The following is a 20358-nucleotide window of genomic DNA, read 5'->3' as shown; positions in this document are numbered from 1 at the left end:
CTACATACCTTCCTGGTGTAGGGAATGAGAAAGAATTGATTGGCCCCTACAGGTTTCAGCAATAGCTTAGTTAATCAGTCTGCAAATGAAAGCAGAGAATAACTAATGACAGAAAAGTTGGCCATTGCATGGGTTGGTGACAGTGTATATTATCTGACTGAAACAAAGTGAAATATATTAATATGGACATTTCATGTAGTATCAGTTTTGCCTTGTAAATGTTTGCACCAAAGTGTTTTTGACAATCCCTTGATTTTTTTTCCCATTTATAATTTGAACTGCCTTAGTACAGCTCACTTATAGGTTCTTTCATATAGATCCATTAGTTAAGAGGTGTTCACTGCCTCAGTTTCATATTATTTATGGTAAACAATTTCCATTTGGGCTGTTATGGCAAATTGCTGGTCATTATGTAGACTACATAAATAGCCTTGAATGCTTATTTACCAATTTGTCATTAAATCAAAAGTTAAATTCTTATACATACTTCTAGTCAATACAGATATTTCTTCTATCACTAGAATTATGAGCTCCCAGTCCCTGGCTGCAGAACAATAATACATGAAAAATTCCTGGTTAGCATAATATATATTGTTCTGAGTAGCAGTTTGGTCACAGACCAACGAAAAAAAATCATCATTTGTTTATTACAGTGTCTTGTTAATGTCAAAGCTGATTGTAATAGACAACATGATTATTTTGATGTTGTACACAAGAAAGATATATCCCAGGATTCAATAAACTCTGTGTAAGCTCTGTATCCATGTAAATGGCTGTGAAGTATTTTCAGCAACACGCAATGCATATTCATGATGTGCAGCATGCCTAAGTGAAGTTTTGTGGTGCGTCCCATCATGTAGGCCGTGAAACCTCATAGAACAACATGGATAATGAATCCATGTATATGATAGCAATGATGGTCCGCCCTCATTATGCAACTTCTGAAGTGTATGAAGTCCTAAACAAAAATGTCATTCATATATATTCCTATCCATCCAGTATGATTATCTGAAAACCACAAGTTTTATGAGGAACACCACAAAAATATAATTCAAAACTCTCTGTTAAACCTGCCAGAAGTAGTTATATCTGTATATTCTGGCTTTCTCCTGTTTTTACTTTTTATTTTTAGTTTTTCCCTATATTTGTGCAATGCACTGTGGTGCGTGTTGATGTTTACCACTTTTGCACAGTCGGACATAACCCAGACATCTAAAAACAGAAACCAGATGCTTTCAATTAATATCACTGCACAATGCTGTGCATCGTGCAAACCTGGTAAGTGGTGTGCACACTACTACACTCATACTGTGAAGTTAACAGTGACTACTAAAATACATTGATCATGTAACTGCCCATATGGTGACATGGGCTAAGTGTTGGACTAGAGTGTATATGGACGAGGGTTCTACTCCAGCATATGTGAACTTTTATCATGATATGAGACTGGAAATAAAGTAGTACTGTAAAGAAGCAACCATGTAATTGTAGTGGTTGCATACTTTTGATGATATATTTGAAAATGTTGAGTGCCGCTTATTATTGTACAATTCTAGATTTGTGCAATCATAAGCAGCATGCACCATTTTCAAATGTATCGAAATCTAGACAGTGCGCACTCTCAGTAAGCACAATTGGTGGAAAAACATGGCATTTACAGGGGACTTTGTGCAAACTGCACTTTATACATTGAGCTCTAACTTGTGCAGCAATGTCTGGTGCTGGTGAGGGTGTGTGATTTGTGATTTATTGCACAGCACTGAGGTGTCCAGGAGTCCAAGGTTTTTATTGGGCTCCTGGTTAGGGATTATGGCCCATGTCTGTTGCAGGAGGACTGGCTCACATTGCAAATCAGAAGCCTGGGATAGCTTGGCAAGGGCTCTACTAGCACCACTGGTATCTCTGCACAAGTGAACAATGTCATCACCACTATAAGAACCTCCATAGGAGAAAGAGGGATACCCTTGATCAGTGGATCAGGGATTGCCAGGTAGGGAACATCCTGGTGATGTGTAAGTATGATTTACATGTATTACCTTTGAATATTCAAGCTAACTATGGTAAACACTGGTATTCATAATGCTTTTTCTTTTCTTTTTTTTCCCAGCTGCAGAAGAAGAGAGAGCCTCGAATGTGAGGTCCCATGGTAGGTGATTGGTGAGGATGAGAGAAGCATGTGGTAAGTAAGAATAATTATATAAAGCACTGTTATTGTAGCCTTAACAGTTATAGATGAAGTAGTTGCTTGATCATACATTTTTATGAATTTGGAAATGCGTATCTGAACAGCAAAAGCAGGTGAGGAAGCATGCAGTGTAATCACTGTGGCATAGCTTTTGAGACAACTTCTTTCTGCTGAACACCCAGATTTAAGAATCACTGCTTTGCTCTGGTCATTGTAGGATTGATGGTTGTCTGGCAAGTGCTTTATATTAAAGTAAATAAATAAATAAGTGTCAAAATGATATGTTATGTGGAGCCTTTACAAGCCTAGCCCATAGGATTACCCTGGCATAGTGCCACCCGACATTAGTTCCCACTGCCTCTGTCAAGTATAGCCACTGGAGTGATCCCGGGGTGAATTTTCTATTTCCCATCCACTCATCAAGATTTCTCTTGAAGTGGGCCAGTCTATTCCATAGCATGGGCAGTCTCTGGGTTATGAATCTGTCTGTCCAGTATGTTCTGTTGATTGTGGTAATAAGGCAGAAGTCTCTGGAGTGTGTGGTGTGGAGGGATTGGGATTCCTTTATATGTATTGTTTCTAACAGAGCTGGGTCAGATATGGCTTTGTAAGTCAAGCAGACATCGCCTCTAAGTAGGTGATATGAGACAGAGAATAGTTGGAGCTTTTTTTTGAGTCTGTCCATATAGGACAAGTGTTTAAGGCCTATGATCCTCTTTGTGAGGTACTTTTGCAGCCTCTCCAGTTATTGCAGGTGTCTAGTGAGGTACATGCCAAATGGGACATTGTACTTAATGACTGGCCTAATGAAGGAATAGTAGAGGGAGACAATGACCTCTTTCTTCCTGGATGCAAAACCCTTAGTAATGAGATGTGCCACATAGGACTTTTTGACTACAGTGGCAATGTGGTGGTCAAAAGAGTGGCTGCTGTCAACCTGTGTTCCTAGATCTCTTATAACACCTTCTCTGTTCAGTGGACTACCACTGATGTGGTAATTCATGGGAGATGAGTTTTTCCCAAAAGGGATGAATACACATTTTTTGGCATTGAGCTTAAGGCCATGGTTGTAACACCAGTCGTTGGTCTCAGTGAGGCCTTTCTGTAGGATGTCAACATCACTTGGGGAGTTAATAATAGTTCCCAACTTGCAATTGTCTGTGAACTTTGGCAGCCAGAGTCCCTTCTTGTTGACCTGGACTTCAGAGAAGTAGATACCAAACAGGAGAGGACCCAGGACTGAACCCTGTGGGACTCCACTCCTGACTGGACAGCTGTCTGACTTGGAGTCAGCTACTTTCACACTGTGAGTTCTATCTGTGAGGCAGTTTATAACCCACCTAGTGATATACAGGTTAATGCCTAGCTTAGTGAGTTTTACTGTGATTACTGAGTGGGGAATAGTATCAAAGGCCTTGGCCAGATCATGGTAGTCTGTATGAACCACCTTACCTTCATCCACAGCTCTGGTGACTGACTCAAAGAAGTCGACCAGGTTGGGCATGATCTACCCTTCACAAAACTAAACTGTGTGGGATCCAGAGTTTTGAGATTCCCTATATCCTTGTTTATTAATCCATGGTGATGCATTCCATAGCTTTACATATCAGATTCATCCGGCTAATGCGATGGACAGTTCCCAGGGTCTGTAATTGCTCCCCCTTTGTGTAGAGGGCTGACTGTAGCAGTGCGCCATTCGATAGGGACAAAGCCTGAGGTGAGGTTGTGATTGAACAGGGCACAGAGGCGAGGTGCCAGTTCACTCTGTAGTTCATGTAGAACACAGCCAGGATTATTGACAGGTCCCATAGAAGCTGTATTCTTGGTCTTGCACAGTGCTGTTTTAACCTGTGCAGCAGTAATACTGGGTGCCTGGCAATCTACTGGTATTGTGATTGGTCCTTTGGAGGGTGAGAGAGGGGTAAAGTTGGCACTGAATCTGTCGGCCTGTATACTGGCAATATCTGTTGGCTCAGTATAGGAGGTACATTTGTGCAGTAGCTCAGAGCAAATCTAGGTATTGCTGTGGAGATTCTTTACATAACTATAGAAGGCCTTGCAGTGGCGACTGGTGGCTTCAAATCAAAGGGGGCTGCAGGAGACAGCTGAATGGGTGGTGCCAATGGGAAGAGGTGTGGCTAGCTAAAAAGTGGTGGGGCTATGCTAAAAAATGCAAAAACCAAACCATCATTATGAGAGTCCAATCAAGACCAAATGAAGTGTAGAAGAAAACAATTATTTCAATGCATTGGCTGCACAACAGCTTACTTAATATCTAGATGGAAACCAAAAGGTTGTGAGGCATGAAAAAATAAATTACTTTTTAAATACATTACTGGAATGCCAGTCAAAATCAAGTATAAAAAAACAAGCAGCACTCAACTGAAATCACTTCTTCTTGCACTGCAGTTCTAATTATAATATATATTCAGCTTTATAAGTACCAAGTAACATGCTGAAAGTAGCAATCTCTGTGTTCAGTGCAAACTTCTCCACCCCCCACCCCCCAAAAGAGCAAGTATCTATCCCGGCAGAGGGCTGCCTCCCAAACATCTCTGATGCTCAGGTGAAGGCTGCCCTCTCCAAAGCAAAAAACACTGCTTCCATGGGACCAGATGGCATCCCAGGTTGCGTCCTACATGAACTCCAAGAGGAACTAATCCCTCAAATAAAACAGCTATACAATCTCAGCCTCACTACAGGATATGTGCCCACAGAATGGCGTACAGCAACAGTGGTCCAACTCCACAAAGGTGGAGCCTCTACAGACCCTGGAAACTATCGCCCCATAAGCCTGAGTAGCTTAGTCTGCAAGGCTATGGAGAGGATCATCATGGAGCTCATAAACAAAGACATTGGGGACCTGCAGACACTAGATCCTACCCAGTTCGGCTTTGTCAAGGGCAGATCCTGCCTTTTGAACTTGGTTAACTTCTTCGAAACAGTCACCAAAGCCATAGATGAAGGGAAGGTAGTCCACACAGCCTATCTGGACCTTGCAAAGGCATTTGACACAATACCCCACTCGGGCATCATAGATAAGCTATCCAGCTTAAATATAAACCCCTATGTCACAAGATGGGTCACAAACTGGCTCAAAGACAGAACCCACAGAGTGAAAGTTGCTGGAGCCATGTCCGATTCGAAACCAGTCACAAGTGGCGTCCCACAGGGTTCTGTCCTGGAACCACTCTTGTTCAGTATATACTTTTCCGAGGTACAGGCAAACGTGGGAGGACTATGGCTCACCAAGTTCGCAGATGACTGCAAACTGGGCGCCATAATCAACTCTCCAGCTGACACAAACATCCTTCAAAAAGGTCTCACAGAGACAGATAACTGGTGCCAGCACCATGGTTTAAAGCTAAATGCCAAAAAATGTATAGTCATACCCTTTGGCAAAAACAATGTGCCCACAAATTACCACATAGGCGGAAACCCATTAAGTACAGAGAAAGTTATTAGGGACATGGGGACCCAAGTTGATAGCAATCTCTCCTTTGAAAACCACATTGCCAAAGTGGTTAGAAAGACCTTCTACATAGCCCACCTCATCACGAAGGGTTTCATATCTAGATCAAGAGAGGTAATCGTGCCTTTATTCATCCCTCATCAGGCCCATCATAGAATACAATGCCCTTTTGGGATGTACCTTACCCGACACCTGCAGCAATTAGAAAGACCCCAAAAGTATCTCACCAAGAGGATCAAGGGTCTCAAACAGATGCCATATGCTGCTCGGTTAAAAACTCCAGCTCTACTCAGTTGCATACCGCCTACTTGAGGCGATCTATGCCTGACATACAAAGCTATGTCAAATCCAGAATTAATGGACATGCTCCACCTCAGTAAATCTAAATCCCTTAGAGCCACATGCTCGAGGGACTTGAACCTCAGCACAGAAATAAATAGAACTTGCTGGAGGGACAGGTTCATAACCCAGAGGCTCCCTTCGCTCTGGAATAGAATTCCAGTTCATGTGAGGCAGAGCACCTCACTGAATCTCTTCAAGAAGAATCTCGATAGGTGGATGGGGGATCGTAGGTTTGTCCCAGGGATTACTCCTGTGTCACTATTAGACAGAGGCACAGTAAACTAAACCTTAAAAAGGGCACAGTATACTCAAATCAAGGGGTGGCGTAAGCCATACAGAATCGGGTTAGGCTTACAATTGCCCCAGGGCAGATAGCCTAGTATGAACCTATGAACCTATGAACCTATGCCCCCACTTGTAAAAATGTTTCTTAGCCAAAAAACACCTGCGGCCTGACAACAACTATCTACTTGTTTCATGGGGAAAACATGATCAGAGTAAAAAAAATGAACAGCAAACAAGAAACCAGCTCAAGATAAATTGTTTAAAGGATTATTGCACAGGTTATGGACCACATGATAGATTGACATTCTGTTTAGTTTACGGGTAAAGCCTGCAAAGATGACTGCAAGTCTCCAACAAATGTAATGAGCTTCTGAAAATACTGTAATCCTGTCCTTTATTACAAATATTGTCATATGGATTTCAATACCTAAGGCTTATACACAATCTAGTTATGTAATATTCTCTGCATGGCAACAACAAAAAGGCTTTCAATGTTAGTAATTCTTTAACAGTATGCTTATTAAAGCTTACTTGCATCTTACAATCTCAGATAAGATTACCTGATGGTCATTAAAGCAGTGCTACTTAAACACAGAGCAACAGGCTCTGCAACAACATGAATTTTCTGAATAAGACGAAGCATAAATCAACAGTATAAAAATATGACAGAAAACCAGAACATTCTGCAAAATCAAGGACAGATGAAAATCCACTGTAGTACTTGTGTCTACCTTGGCTGGGAGGATGCTCTGCACGCTTACACTGCATAACTGCTCCTTGCCTTGCTTGGACCCATCCAGAGTCACTACGTGGGAGAGTGGGGTGTGAGTATGTCACAATTTGAAATGTCTCTGGCTGACGGTGATGGCCCTGACACATTTGACATACCTCTCAACCTCAGAGCAAGAAATCTAGACAAAGCCATAAATAGAAGTGGGACAAAGGCCCAAAAATAAGGACAATTTTTAAATATTGCTTTCATAAACTTAGCAAGATAATAGAATAGTAGGTCTTGCATTAGTATGAATTTTCTGAAGGGTATGAAATCTGAAACTCAAATGTCTGTCATTATTTTCTAACATCAGTCTTTAATGGTTTGCCACTAATTTACCAGAAAAACATAATTTTATGAAAAATTATGTAAAAATGTAATGCAAAAATATAAAATAGCCACACAATACAGCTGGGAACCTGTCAAAGAAGGGGCACTTTTTTAATATTAGTACTGTTAATTTGAGAAGCTGACAAAATAAGAGAATCTACATGCATTTCTGAAATTAAAAGTAATCTATTACTCTGATCATTACAATTATTTATTAATTGTAAACCCTCCACGTTTTCTTCCAAATTTGTCATTTTGTGTAGGGATTATTAGGGAGAGAGCAACATTTTAAGCTAAAATAGGGGGCAGTTGAGAGGTTTGGATATACCTAATTCTATAAAGCGATTTATTTGCTCGTATCTCTCAACCTTTTAATGCAGGAAATGTGGACATGGCCAAAATATATTGGGTGAACATACACACAGTACCAAAAATTGCTCTTGTATAAAGTTAGACAGTTGACTGAATAACAGGTCTTGCTTTAGCATGCATTTTTCTGAATGGTATGAAGTCTGAAACTCAATGTCTGTCATTATTTAGTGACTTCATTCCAAAATAATTTGCCAAAAAACACAAATGTTATGAGGAACAAACCAAACATAAGAAGCAAAAATCTATTCATTCTGCACAAATCTGGACAATTAAGAGGTATAGTTTAGCTGGGGCTGAGTTTGCTGCCCTTTCCCCTCACAAAAAACATGGTCGAATGGGGCTTCCCCTGCAGCTATTCCAATGTCCCATTACTTGGCTATTTCACCCCATTTACCATAAACACTGCAATGTGCATACTGCTTTACTTCTACTATGATTTGGATTTCATTTAAAAGTTTTATTTTACATATTATAGCACAAAAAACAATATACATCTGCTAAACAAAGCAATGCAGTTTCACAATGTAAATAGACTTAGCATTAAAACCTCTCTGCCCTTGAAACTCACATTCACTTGAAACAGCATCCGATCCCACAGTCAAAGAAAATACATCTGGCCAGTGGCAGATAAAGATTAACTTTGGGCTGTTTTCAAATCATAGACCCCTTCCACAGGAAATATACATGTGTTCTTTGATACACCTTTCTTTTTCTTCTTCTTCTTTTGGCTTTTCCCGGCTAGGGGTTGCCACAGTGGATCACCTGTCTGCTCATGATTGGCAGTGGAGTTTTATGGTGTTGAGTTGCCAGCCTGGTGCCGAACATTCCACAGAAGGCACTTTGATACACCTTTATGATTGTATTAAATTATATTCCTTGTATAATACAGTACAGTTGTTAGATAGCATTTTAAAATTGTTTTGAACATTTTTCCAGTAAACAATGAAGCAAAATGCATGCACCAATAATGTCAAAACTGCCCAATTCACATTTCCATCATAAATGTCTACTCAAACTTCTGGAGTCCACCAGTATCAGTAAATATGCACAATCTCTGCAGAAGTAAAATTAATTTAAATAATTCCACATTAAAGAGATCTGTAACTAATGAAGCGGTTGCTGCCAGCACACAACGTTATATTTCATAGTTTCATCTACAAATAAAGTGTCTGTTGCTCTTGAGGAATAAATTGCCTATGCTACAGGTTCATCGTTACTTGGTATCTCCACCAAAGAGGACATTCTCCGGACTGCAGTATCCACCCCCTTTAAAAGTGCAACACAGTACAATATCAGTAATATATCTATATATCGTGGGAGTAGAACCCACAGTCTTCTGCATCAAAAGTAAGTACATTACCTGTTGTGCCATTAACAACACAAGCAGACACACCATAAGCAGCACTAAACTTCTCTTCAAGCTCTCAGCTCCTTGTAAAATGCACTCGACACTCAACTGTATCTCTCAACTTTGAAGCGCAAGAAATCTGGAAAATGCCAAAATTTATTGGGGGAGGGGGATAAAAGCCCAAAAAGTAGGTACACATTTTAAACATTGATTGTACGTTGTTCTGTCTTTCCGCTTTTCCCAGTTAGGGGTCGCCACAGCGGAACTCCGGTCCGCTAATGATTGGCAGTAGATTTTTACGTGCTGGCTTGCCGGGCCTAACGCACAACCTTCAACAAAGGAACGCCCATTCACACATGTCGCCACACAGAAGATGCTCTAACTGAGAATCAAATGGGCAACGTTTAACTGTGAGGCGACAATGCTACCGCAGCACCACCACCACAGTACTTAAATATAATCTTGGAAAGTTGCTAGAATAAAATGCTGTGTTACCACCATGCATTTCAGTTCCGAGTCTTGAACCCAGGACCTTGTGCACTACAGTCAGAGCAACATACCACTATGACTGAAACTTAAATGGCTATCATTTAGTGAATTCAGTTCTCACCATAGCTCTCAACTTCTTAGCACAAAACACCTAGACAACGCTAATAATGGGGGAATACAGCCACCAAACATATTCAGTGAATTCAGTTCTCACCATAGCTCTCAACCTGTTAGCACAAAAAACCTGGACAAAGCCAATAATGGGGGAAAACAGACCCAAAAATAGGGACACATTTCAAATATTGATCTTATAAACAGAAAATTGTTAGAATAAAAGGCTTTGTGTTACCATGCACTTTCTGAAGAATATGAAGTCTGAAATTCAAATTCCTGTCATTATTTAGTGAATTCAAAATCCAGAAAAAACACAGATTTTATGAGGAACAAAACAAAAACGGGGCAAAAATTTCACAAGTGGTGGGTGAGTAGGGAATTCAAGCTCTGGCTACATACTCACAAGGTACAAGGTTTGAAACAATTTCATAAGTGGTGGTGGGTAGGGAATTTAAGCTCTTGCTACCTACCCCCAAGGTACAGGGTTTGAGTCTATCACCAGGTATATTTCCTGACTTCTTTCTAGCTACTGGGGCATTTTACTTACACACACACACACACACACACACACACACACACACACACACACACACACACACACACACACACACTTAGGGTCCCAAAACAGACCCAGAATCATATTTATAAAATGGGACAACTTTGCAGTGTTTAGCTGTGATGTAGAGCAGCAAGAGTGCATTAAACTAGCTGGTGTATCAGCAATATAAAGTAACAGCCAAGGACTGAAATACACTACTTGTTAAAATATACAGGAAGCAGCAGAAAGCAGGGTTCCCACAACCTAAGGCTGTTAGTAATGTTAAGCAAGTGCCAACAGCCTAGTTTTTTTTAATTACATAAGTAGTAGTACATGCCTTGTTAGTTTATTTTTGCTTGAAGCAGCAGCTGTTGCTGTTTGCTAATCCTGATTGCTGATGGGTAGGGTGGAGGGGTGGGGGCTTCAAGGAAGCCAAATGAAGGGTGTGAAGGTAAAAACAATTGTGGACCTACTAGAAAAGGCAAAGAAAGGGAAACAAGTCATCTGGTATTAACATGACCTGCAGAAGGAGGAAAGGCAGTGAGAACACACGGGTAGGAAAAAGGGAGCAAGAAAAAATAGACAGTGAATGACTTTTTAATAATCTCTACCAGGAAAGGCAGAAAACACTACAATAATTAAAGATATACCTATTGTACCATTGAACAACTTTTAGCAATGTCAAGCAGCCCAAGTATGCTCAAGAATTAACTACATATAACTGAGCAGTATTGTAACAAACCTTTGATACATAAAAACATCAACATTGAAATATTGCTTGCTATAGCAGAAATGTAAACTAAACACTAAAAAATAAAATAGTAATACAGTATCAAACTGATGTTCTTCGTGTTTCACTGTTGCAATCATCACACTTGAGTTATCTGCCTGCAGGTAGCCTTCAATCAGCCCGAATACCAGAGACTTAATATTTCTGCGTTGGTTGCTGTCTCTCCAGGACTGACGGCAGGCCGTCAGGGGTATAAAAACAGGCAGCCAACCCCATTACATCAGTATTTCTTGCCAAGGAGCTCGTAGCAGAAGCAGTTTGCACGTGTGTTGGTCAACTGCCACCTGAGTTTTTTCGTTTACGAATTGAATCATCCTGAAGTCTTCTAAAGCTAAGTACCCCTTTGGGAATCCTATTTTCTTGCTCTAACTGATGTCAGAAAAAGTTAACAATTGTCTTGCCTGTGGAAAGCAAATACCACACCAAGATTTTCATACTTACTGTGTCACCTGTTTAGGCCCAGACCACAACGTACCTCGTTGTCGGTTTTGTGCCTTGCTCAATGCCCGAACCATCCATCGTTGGGCCCTTTTTATCACTAAATACTTTTGTTCTCAATCTCCATATTCCAAAATGGCTTTGGTAAGCCATCTGACTACTGCTATTCCAAAAAAAGTAGGGATAAAGACAGAGACAGACTGCGTAGGTCCAAAGCTGCCGACGATGCTTCCGTTAAGTTAGTCACCAGTCCACTGGTACTCAGTAAGGCACATTCACAGCCCCTGATGACCGCTTCAATGGATTCACAGGCCACTATCGAGACCCGTTCAGAGTCCAGTATGCTGTGAGACTCTTCTTCGAATATGGAACCTGCAGATGTCTCTACCTTGGATGGGTCCGGAGCCACTGAGCAGGCACTGGCTTCTGAGGAAGTACTTCGAATTATCGATGTTCGACACAAACTGATGACTTCTTTCGCTTCTTCAGTTCTGACTAAAACTACTAAGTTTCTGAGACCAAGAGTACACGCTATGTCTAGAAAACCGAAGACCCAAGCACATGCACCTGCTCCCTTGCCACAACATCAAATGCTTAAAATGGCAGAAGATCTTATTATGTTGATTAGGGGAAGCCAGCCTTCCCCTGCTAAGAGGAAAAGAGACCAGTCCCCAGCAGCCTCAACAGACCAAGAGTCCGACAACTCTGAGGCTTCTGATTATGAAGACATGCCCTTATCTGCTTATGAGGATTCAGATGCAGAGGAATCCATTCCCTCTGCCTCTCCTCCAGAGGACTTTTCTTTTGGTGAGACCCTACATACTTTAAGAGAGCATTTCCATTGGGAATGCCAAGACTATCCTCAATCAAAAAAGAGGCTCAGAGAATTTCTTGATTTGCCACAACATAGGCCTTTATCAATACCCCCAGTCCTGGATGTTGTTGATGATGTCTTTATGGAATCCAGTTTAACTTCTAATACTTTACCTCCTGCTCCTAGGAAACTAGACAGGTACTACAGAGTACCTGACTTTCACAAATTCCTTTTCAAAAATCCTACTGGTGACCCAGAGATCATCTCCCAGGGGCCTAAAGGTATCAAAGCAACTACAGCTAAGATTCCCACCTCTTCAAACAGGGATTCCAGAGCTTTGGACAGATGGGGTAAGAAAGTATATACCTCTGCAGCTCTTGTCATTAGGTCTTTGAAATGTCAATTTCACATGCTGAAGTACCAACAACATGTTATGGAACTTATTAAGCAAAAAAGAGCTACCTTTACAGAGTGTGCAGAAAATAAAGAATTGCAAGAGCTTATGCATTCTGCAAGTCAAGTCAGCAAGCATACACTGCAGTGTGGTTTTGATGCCCTAGAAGTTTCTTGCAGGGCAGCAGTCACTAGATCTGTAGTGAGAAGGCATGCCTGGCTTAAGGAGCAGAACTTGCCAGACCAAGTCAAATCAAAGTTACTTGATGCCCCTTTGAACAAGGACAATCTGTCTGGCACCAAAGCAGAAGAGGTTCTTAAAAAGGTGGAAGAAAAAGCTAAATCTATGCAGACAGTCAAAGAATATTTGCAAGTAGAGCCTCCTAGATTCAGTAGGCATTGCCCATCAAAACATTGGTCCTTTCCAGCCCCATCAAGGCCATCTCAAACTAGACCCAGGGGAAACAGACCCCCCAGACTACAGTCTCAGGGTATGCAGAGATCTAAGCAATGGTGTGCCTCCACCTCTAAAGCAGGGAGTGCAAAGCCACCCCCTTATGGAAAGAATTCCCAATGACTTCTCTATTGCACTCTCCACCTCTGCCCAACTGCTCGTGCCCTTATGAGGAAAACTTGCCCATCATGCAAAAAACTGGACCTCCATCACCAAAAACCAGTAGGTCCTCAACATTGTATCCCATGGGTACAGATTTTATTTCCACTCTCTGCCAGCCCCAAAAGGGTTCCCAGACCTTCCTCCAAACCAGTGGGCAGAGGCACAAAAAAAGTTCAATCCCTGCTCTTCATAAGGGCAATGTGTTGCCCATATCCTTACTTGGCTAGGAGAAAGCTTCTCTGTTCACCAGTGAGAGTGGGGAGCTTTGAGCAGCCTATCTGTCCCTGGAGGAGTGGTCTCAGCCCAGAAACTAGTTGTTTATTGGCTGTTTTGGGCTAATTCCTAGCTCTTTCAAGTCCCCTGCTTAAAAACCCGCTTGGCACAGTTTTTGCGCTTGTTCCGACTCAGCAAAAGCTCCTCGTGATCATGCAGAGTGGTGCTAGCAGCAGAGAGATGAAAAAGAGTGACTGATACCTGATATAAGTATATACTGCATATTCTCGCTGAAAAGCGAGTCTGAAACTGCTGTTTTACCTAAAAAAGCTTGTTTTTGCATTTTTGCTACCTGCACTTTAGTATTGTCTGTTTTTGCTTAATTTAACTGTTGAGACTGCTCACTCAAATGCACTAGCCTGTGTTAAGCATTTTACTGTGTTTTCCTGCTATCTGTCTTAAAAAAGAAAAAAAATATATATATCCTTGTTTTCCACCTTTTCTAACTAGAATCGTCCTGAATTCAGAATTTCAGGATTCCAGACTTTAGTACAAGGTTCCTGTGCTGCCCATATCCTTACTTGGATAGGAGGAAGCTTCTCTGTTCACCAGTGAGAGTGGGGAGCTTTGAGCAGCCTATCTGTCCCTGGAGGAGTGGTCTCAGCCCAGAAACTAGTTGTTTATTGGCCATTTTGGGGTAATTCCTAGCTCTTTCAAGTCCCCTGCTTAAAAACCCGCTTTAGCATGGGTTTGTGCGATTTTGTGCACAGCGCAGCATCGGGCAGCGCTGCTTAAACAGGTTTTGACTCTTACCGGCTCCATAAAGTCTGGTCTTCACTTTTTCCCTTAGAACTGATCTAAATATCAAAGGAAGCACTCTATTCTCATTCTTAAGCATTGCACTTGCTCTTATAATTAATCTTATTAGAAAAACACCAATAAACTTAAGCACTACCCCCTCTTATACTCTTTTTTTAAGTACTTAACACCCTATAGATCCTTTCTAATCTATCAAAAAGTAATTCATTATACTAGCCTGACATGTCCAAAGGTCAGTTTCGGGTATACTCTCCAGTCCAGCTGGTGAATCTGGGAATCTTGAGACAATGTTACAACTGCCTTATGTACACAAACAACCCTCTCCTCCTCCCAACAAACTCAAATATATGCGAGAGATGCAACTATATAGCCAAACTGGAGGCAGAGCTCTCTCAATTCAGGTTTGGCACAGTCAGTCAGGAGGAGAAGGTAACCACACACACCACAAATCCAATCTCACATAGACCTAGCACAACGGCAAACCAAACACATAAACACACAAAAACATACTCAGAGTTTCTAAATAAAAATCTGCCCAAGCAGCAGAGACCTCGAAAGCAGCCATCCAAACAACTGCTACCGCTACCCCACAACAATACCCACATATCACATAGTTCACAAAGTCAGTGTGCCACACAGTCACAGCCCTTAAGGCTAAACAACACACCTAATACACTAGTAATAGGTGACTCTATTGTCAGATACACTGATGTCCCACTCACCAGGCTGAACAAGGAGAAGTTCACTGTGAGCTGCCTGTCAGGTGCCAGGATCCGCCACATAACACAGGCACTCAGGTCACACCAAAGCAAGTACAAATATGACTCCATCATTGTCCATGCTGGTGTGAATGACCTGAGATGTACCTCCCTGGACTACATGGAAAGAGACATAGAGGAGCTCTCTGATCATGTAACCCAGGCCGGTATGACCATGAACTTGAGTAGCATCTTTCCCTCACCAAGAATTATGCCACAGTATAAAGACAAAATGATAAATTTTAACAATTGGCTAAATTATTGGTGTCATTCAAAGGGGATCTAGTGTCTGTCAGCCTGGGATGACATGCTTGACAAGCCATGATGCTTCGCTAGGGACATCTTGCACCTGTCACCCCTGGGCATTCAAATACTGGCTAAGGCTCTTGCCACTCCCATAGTGCCTTTTTTAGGCAAGGCTCAAAAGACAAACCCACCTCTATAGACAACACAAGGAAAAAGAAACTAAGGGTAATGCTGCTCAACGCCAGAAGTCTAAACCTCAAGATGCATGCACTCGAGGCTCTCCTCAGTATGGAGAATATCGATATCTGTGCAGTAACAGAAACCTGGTTCAAGGCTCCCGAGAGCACCCCAGGTTATACCTCATACCATGCTTTTCAGCCCCAAAACTCGGACCGAAACACAAAAGGAGGGGGAGTATCCATATTCATCAAAGATACCCACACCTCCAGGTTAGTGGCACTGTATGAAGCATCAGAGGCCATCCATGTGCAACTAACAGTGAGCAAAACTGCCTTTCAGTATGTAGCCTACTACAGACCAGCCTCCCAAATTCAGGAACCCAATTCGGCTTTCCTGAGAACACTGGAGAATATGAAGGTCTCTCCAAACACCATTATATTGGGTGATTTCAACTACCCAAATATCAACTGGGAGCACTACTCAAGCCCCAACACCCTCACCCAACGGTTCCTAGAATTTATAGACTCAAATGCTATGGAACAACTGGTCACCACTCCCACAAGAGGGGAAAACATATTGGACCTGATCATCACCAACACGGGGACTCTATGTTCCATACCAGAGGTATACCCCTAATTGGTAAGATCTGACCATAAATTAATCTCACTGGACATCCATATCCCGTCCCCACCCCCAGCCAAGGAAACCACAGTGAAAAACTTCTCAAAAGAAAACTTCACACTTCTCAAAACCAAGCTGGAATCTTTAAAAGCCCCCGGGCAAGTGGAAAATACGGCTCAAACCGCAGAATCCTTTACAAAAGCATTCTATGGACACCTGCAGGAATGCATGGATCATGCTATCCCAAATAAAACCAAGACTCACTCCTCCAAAGGCAGAAGACCTGTCTGCTGGACCCCAGCCATAAATAAGCCATGCAACAGAAGGAGGAAGCTACTACATGATAGAGCAAAATCCCAAAAAGGGAAGGCATCTCTGATCAGTACTAGCAAGAAACTATGATCCCTCATAAAATCATCTAAGGCCAGCTTCAAAAGAAAAAATGCACAAGATGCTAAAGATAATCACAAGGCCTTCTTTAGTTATGTCAGGAATCTGGGTGGCAACTCCCAGATATGCTCTGAATTAGTGGAATATGACAAAAAATACACTGAACCCACAAACATTGCCAACATCCTGGCAGACAGGTTCAGTGCAAACTTCTCTCCCCTTCCCCCCCAAAAGAACAAATGTCTATCCCAACAGAGTGTAGCCTCCCTGACATCACAGATGCACAGGTGAGAGCTGCCCTCTCTAAAGCAAAAAACACAACATCAATGGGACCAGACGGTGTCCCGGGCTGCATCTTACATGAGCTCCAAGAAGAACTGAACCCTCACATAAAGTCACTTTTCAATCTCAGCCTTACTACAGGATATGTACCCAAGGAATGGCGTACAGCAGCAGTGGTCCCACTCCACAAAGATAGTGCCACAACAGACCCTGGAAACTATCGCCCTATAAGCCTGACTAGTCTGGTCTGCAAAGCTATGGAGCGTATCATCATGGAACCCCAGCACTACCAGGTTATACCTCATACCATGCTTTTCGGCCCCAAAACTTGGACCGAACCACAAAAGGAGGGGGAGTATCGATATTCATCAAAGATACCCACACCTCCAGGTTGGTGGCACAGCACGAAGCATCAGAGACTATCCATGTGCAGCTAACAGTGGGTAAAACTGCCTTCCAGTTTATAGCCTGCTACAGACCACCCTCCCAAACCCAGGAACCCCACTCGGCCTTCCTGAGAACACTGGAAAATATGAAAGTCTCTCCAAACACCATTATATTGGGCGACTTCAACTACCCAAACATAGACTGGGAGCATTACTCTAGCTCCAACACCCTAGCCCAAAGGTTCCTAGAATTTATAAACTCAGATGCTATGGAACAACTTGTTACCACTCCCACAAGAGGGGAAAACATACTGGACCTGATCATCACCAACATGGGGACTCTATGCTCCAGACCAGAAGTGTATCCCTCACTGGTAAGATCAGACCATAAACTAATCTCACTGGATATTCACATCCCGACCCCACCCCCTGCCCAGAAAACCACAGTGAAAAACTTCTCTAAAGCAAATTTCACACTCCTCAAAACTGAGGTGGAATCCTTCAAAGCCTCTGGGCCTATGGAAAATACGGCCCAGACCTCAGAATCCTTTATAAACGCATTCTATGAACACCTTCAGGAATGCATGGATCATACAATCCCAAATAAAACCAAGACCCAATCCTCCAAAGGCAGACATCCTGTCTGGTGGACCCCAGCCATAAACAAACTATACAATAGAAGGAGGAAGCTACTAAATGATAGAGCAAAATCCCAAAAAGGGAAGGCATCACTGATCAATATTAGCAAAAAACTACGGGCACTCATAAAATTGTCTAAGGCCAGCTTCGAAAGGAAAATTGCACAGGACACTAAGAATAATCACAAGGCTTTCTTTAGTTATGTTAGGAACCTGGGTGGTAATTCCCAGATATGCTCATTAGTCCAAAATGACAAAAAATACACTGAACCCACAGACATTGCCAACATCCTAGCTGACAGGTTCAGTGCAAACTTCTCCCCCCCTCTCCACCAAAAGGGCAAATATCTATCCCAGCAGAGTGCTGCCCCCCTGACATTTCAGATGCTCAGGTAAGAGCCGCCCTGTCCAAAGCAAAAAACATAGCATCAATGGGACCAGACGGTGTCCCGGGCTGCATCCTACATGAACTCCAAGAAGAGCTAAACCCAAACATAAAACTACTGTTCAATCTCAGCCTTACTACAGGATATGTGCCCAAAGAGTGGCGTACAGCAACAGTGGTCCCTCTCCATAAAGGTGGTGTCTCAACAGATCCTGGAAACTATCGCCCCATAAGCCTGACTAGCTTGGTCTGCAAAGCTATGGAAAGGATCATCATGGACCTCATAAATAAAGCTATTGGGGACCTACAGACACTGGATCCTACCCAGTTTGGCTTTGTTAAGGGCAGATCCTGCCTCTTAAACCTGGTTGATTTCTTTGAAACAGTCACCAAGGCCATTGACAAGGGGAAGGTGGTCCACACAGCCTACCTAGACCTCATAAAAGCCTTGATACAATACCCCACTCGGGCATTATAGATAAGCTCACCAGCTTAAATATAAACCCTATGTCACTAGATGGATTGCAAACTGGCTCAAGGACAGAACCCACATGGTTAGAATTGCTGGAGCCATGTCAGACTCCAAACCAGTTACAAGTGGTGTCCCACAAGGCTCAGTCCTGAGACCTCCCTTGTTCGGTATATATTTCTCGGAGGTACAGGCCAACACAGAAGGACTGTGGCTGACCAAGTTCGCAGATGACTGCAAACTGGGCGCCATAATCGACTCTCCAGCCGACACAAGCATCCTCCAAAAGGGCCTCATAGAAACAGACAACTGGTGCCAGAGCCATGGCCTCAAGCTAAATGCCAAAAAGTGTATAGTCATCCCCTTTGGCAAAAACAAAGTGCCCACAAATTACCACATAGGTGGTAATCCATTAAGTACGGAAGAAGTAATTAGGGACCTGGGGTCCTAAGTTGATAGCAATCTCTCATTTGACAACCACGTGGCCAAAGTGGTTAGAAAAACATTTTATATAGCCCACCTAATCATGAAGGGATTCACATCTAGATCAGGGGAGATCATCATGCCTCTTTACTCATCCCTCATCAGGCCCATAATTGAGTACAATGCCCCTTTTGGGATGTACCTTACCAGACACCTGCAGCAACTGGAAAGACCCCAAAAGTACCTCACCAAGAGGATCAAAGGGCTCAAACAGATGCCATATGCTGCCCGGTTAAAGAAACTCCAGCTCTACTCAGTGGCATACCACCTGTTCAGAGGCGATCTGTGCCTGACGTATAAAGCCATGTCCAACCCAGAATTAATGGACATGCTGCACCTCAGAAAATCCAAATCCCATCGAGCTACGCACTCGAGAGACTTGAACCTCAGCACTGAAATAAATAGGACATGCTGGAGGGACAGATTCATAACCCAGAGGCTCCCTTCACTCTGGAATAAAATCCCAGTCCAGGTTAGGCAGAGTCCCTCATTGACTCTATTCAAGAGGAATCTTGATGAGTGGATGGGAGATCGTAGGTTTACCCCGGGTATCACTTGTGTGTCACTGTTAGACAGATGCACAGTATACTAACCTCAAAAAAGGGCATAGCAAAATAAATTTAAAATTGGTGGCGAAAGCCAAACACATTCTGGCTAGGCTTATAAATGCCCTAGGGCAGATAGCCTAGTATGAACCTATGAACCTATGAACCTATAAACAAAGACAGTGGGAACCTCCAAACACTGGATCCTACCCAATTCAGCTTTGTTAAGGGCAGATCTTGCCTCTTGAACCTGGTTGACTTCTTTGAAACAGTCACCAAGGCCATAGATGAAGGGAAGATAGTCCACACAGCCTACCTGGACCTCGCAAAAGCCATCGACACAATACCCCACTCGGGCATCATAAATAAGCTCACCAGCTTAAATATCAACCCCTATGTCACAAAATGGATTGCAAACTGGCTCAGGGATAGAACCCACATGGTCAGAATTGCAGGTGCCATGTCAGACTCTAAACCAGTTACAAGCGGCGTCCCACAAGGCTCAGTCCTGGGACCTCTCTTTTTCGGTATGTATTTCTCTGAGGTACGGGCTAACACAGGAGGACTATGGCTGACCAAGTTCGCAGATGACTGCAAACTGGGTGCCATAATCGACTCACCGACTGACAAAAGCATCCTCCAAAA

Source organism: Protopterus annectens, chromosome 9.part0, assembly GCF_019279795.1.
Source record: "Protopterus annectens isolate FY-2018-M chromosome 9.part0, PAN1.0, whole genome shotgun sequence".
NCBI classification, from domain to species: domain Eukaryota; kingdom Metazoa; phylum Chordata; order Ceratodontiformes; family Protopteridae; genus Protopterus; species Protopterus annectens.
The sequence above is the reverse complement of the archived record's forward strand: the minus strand, read 5'-3'. Positions refer to the sequence as shown.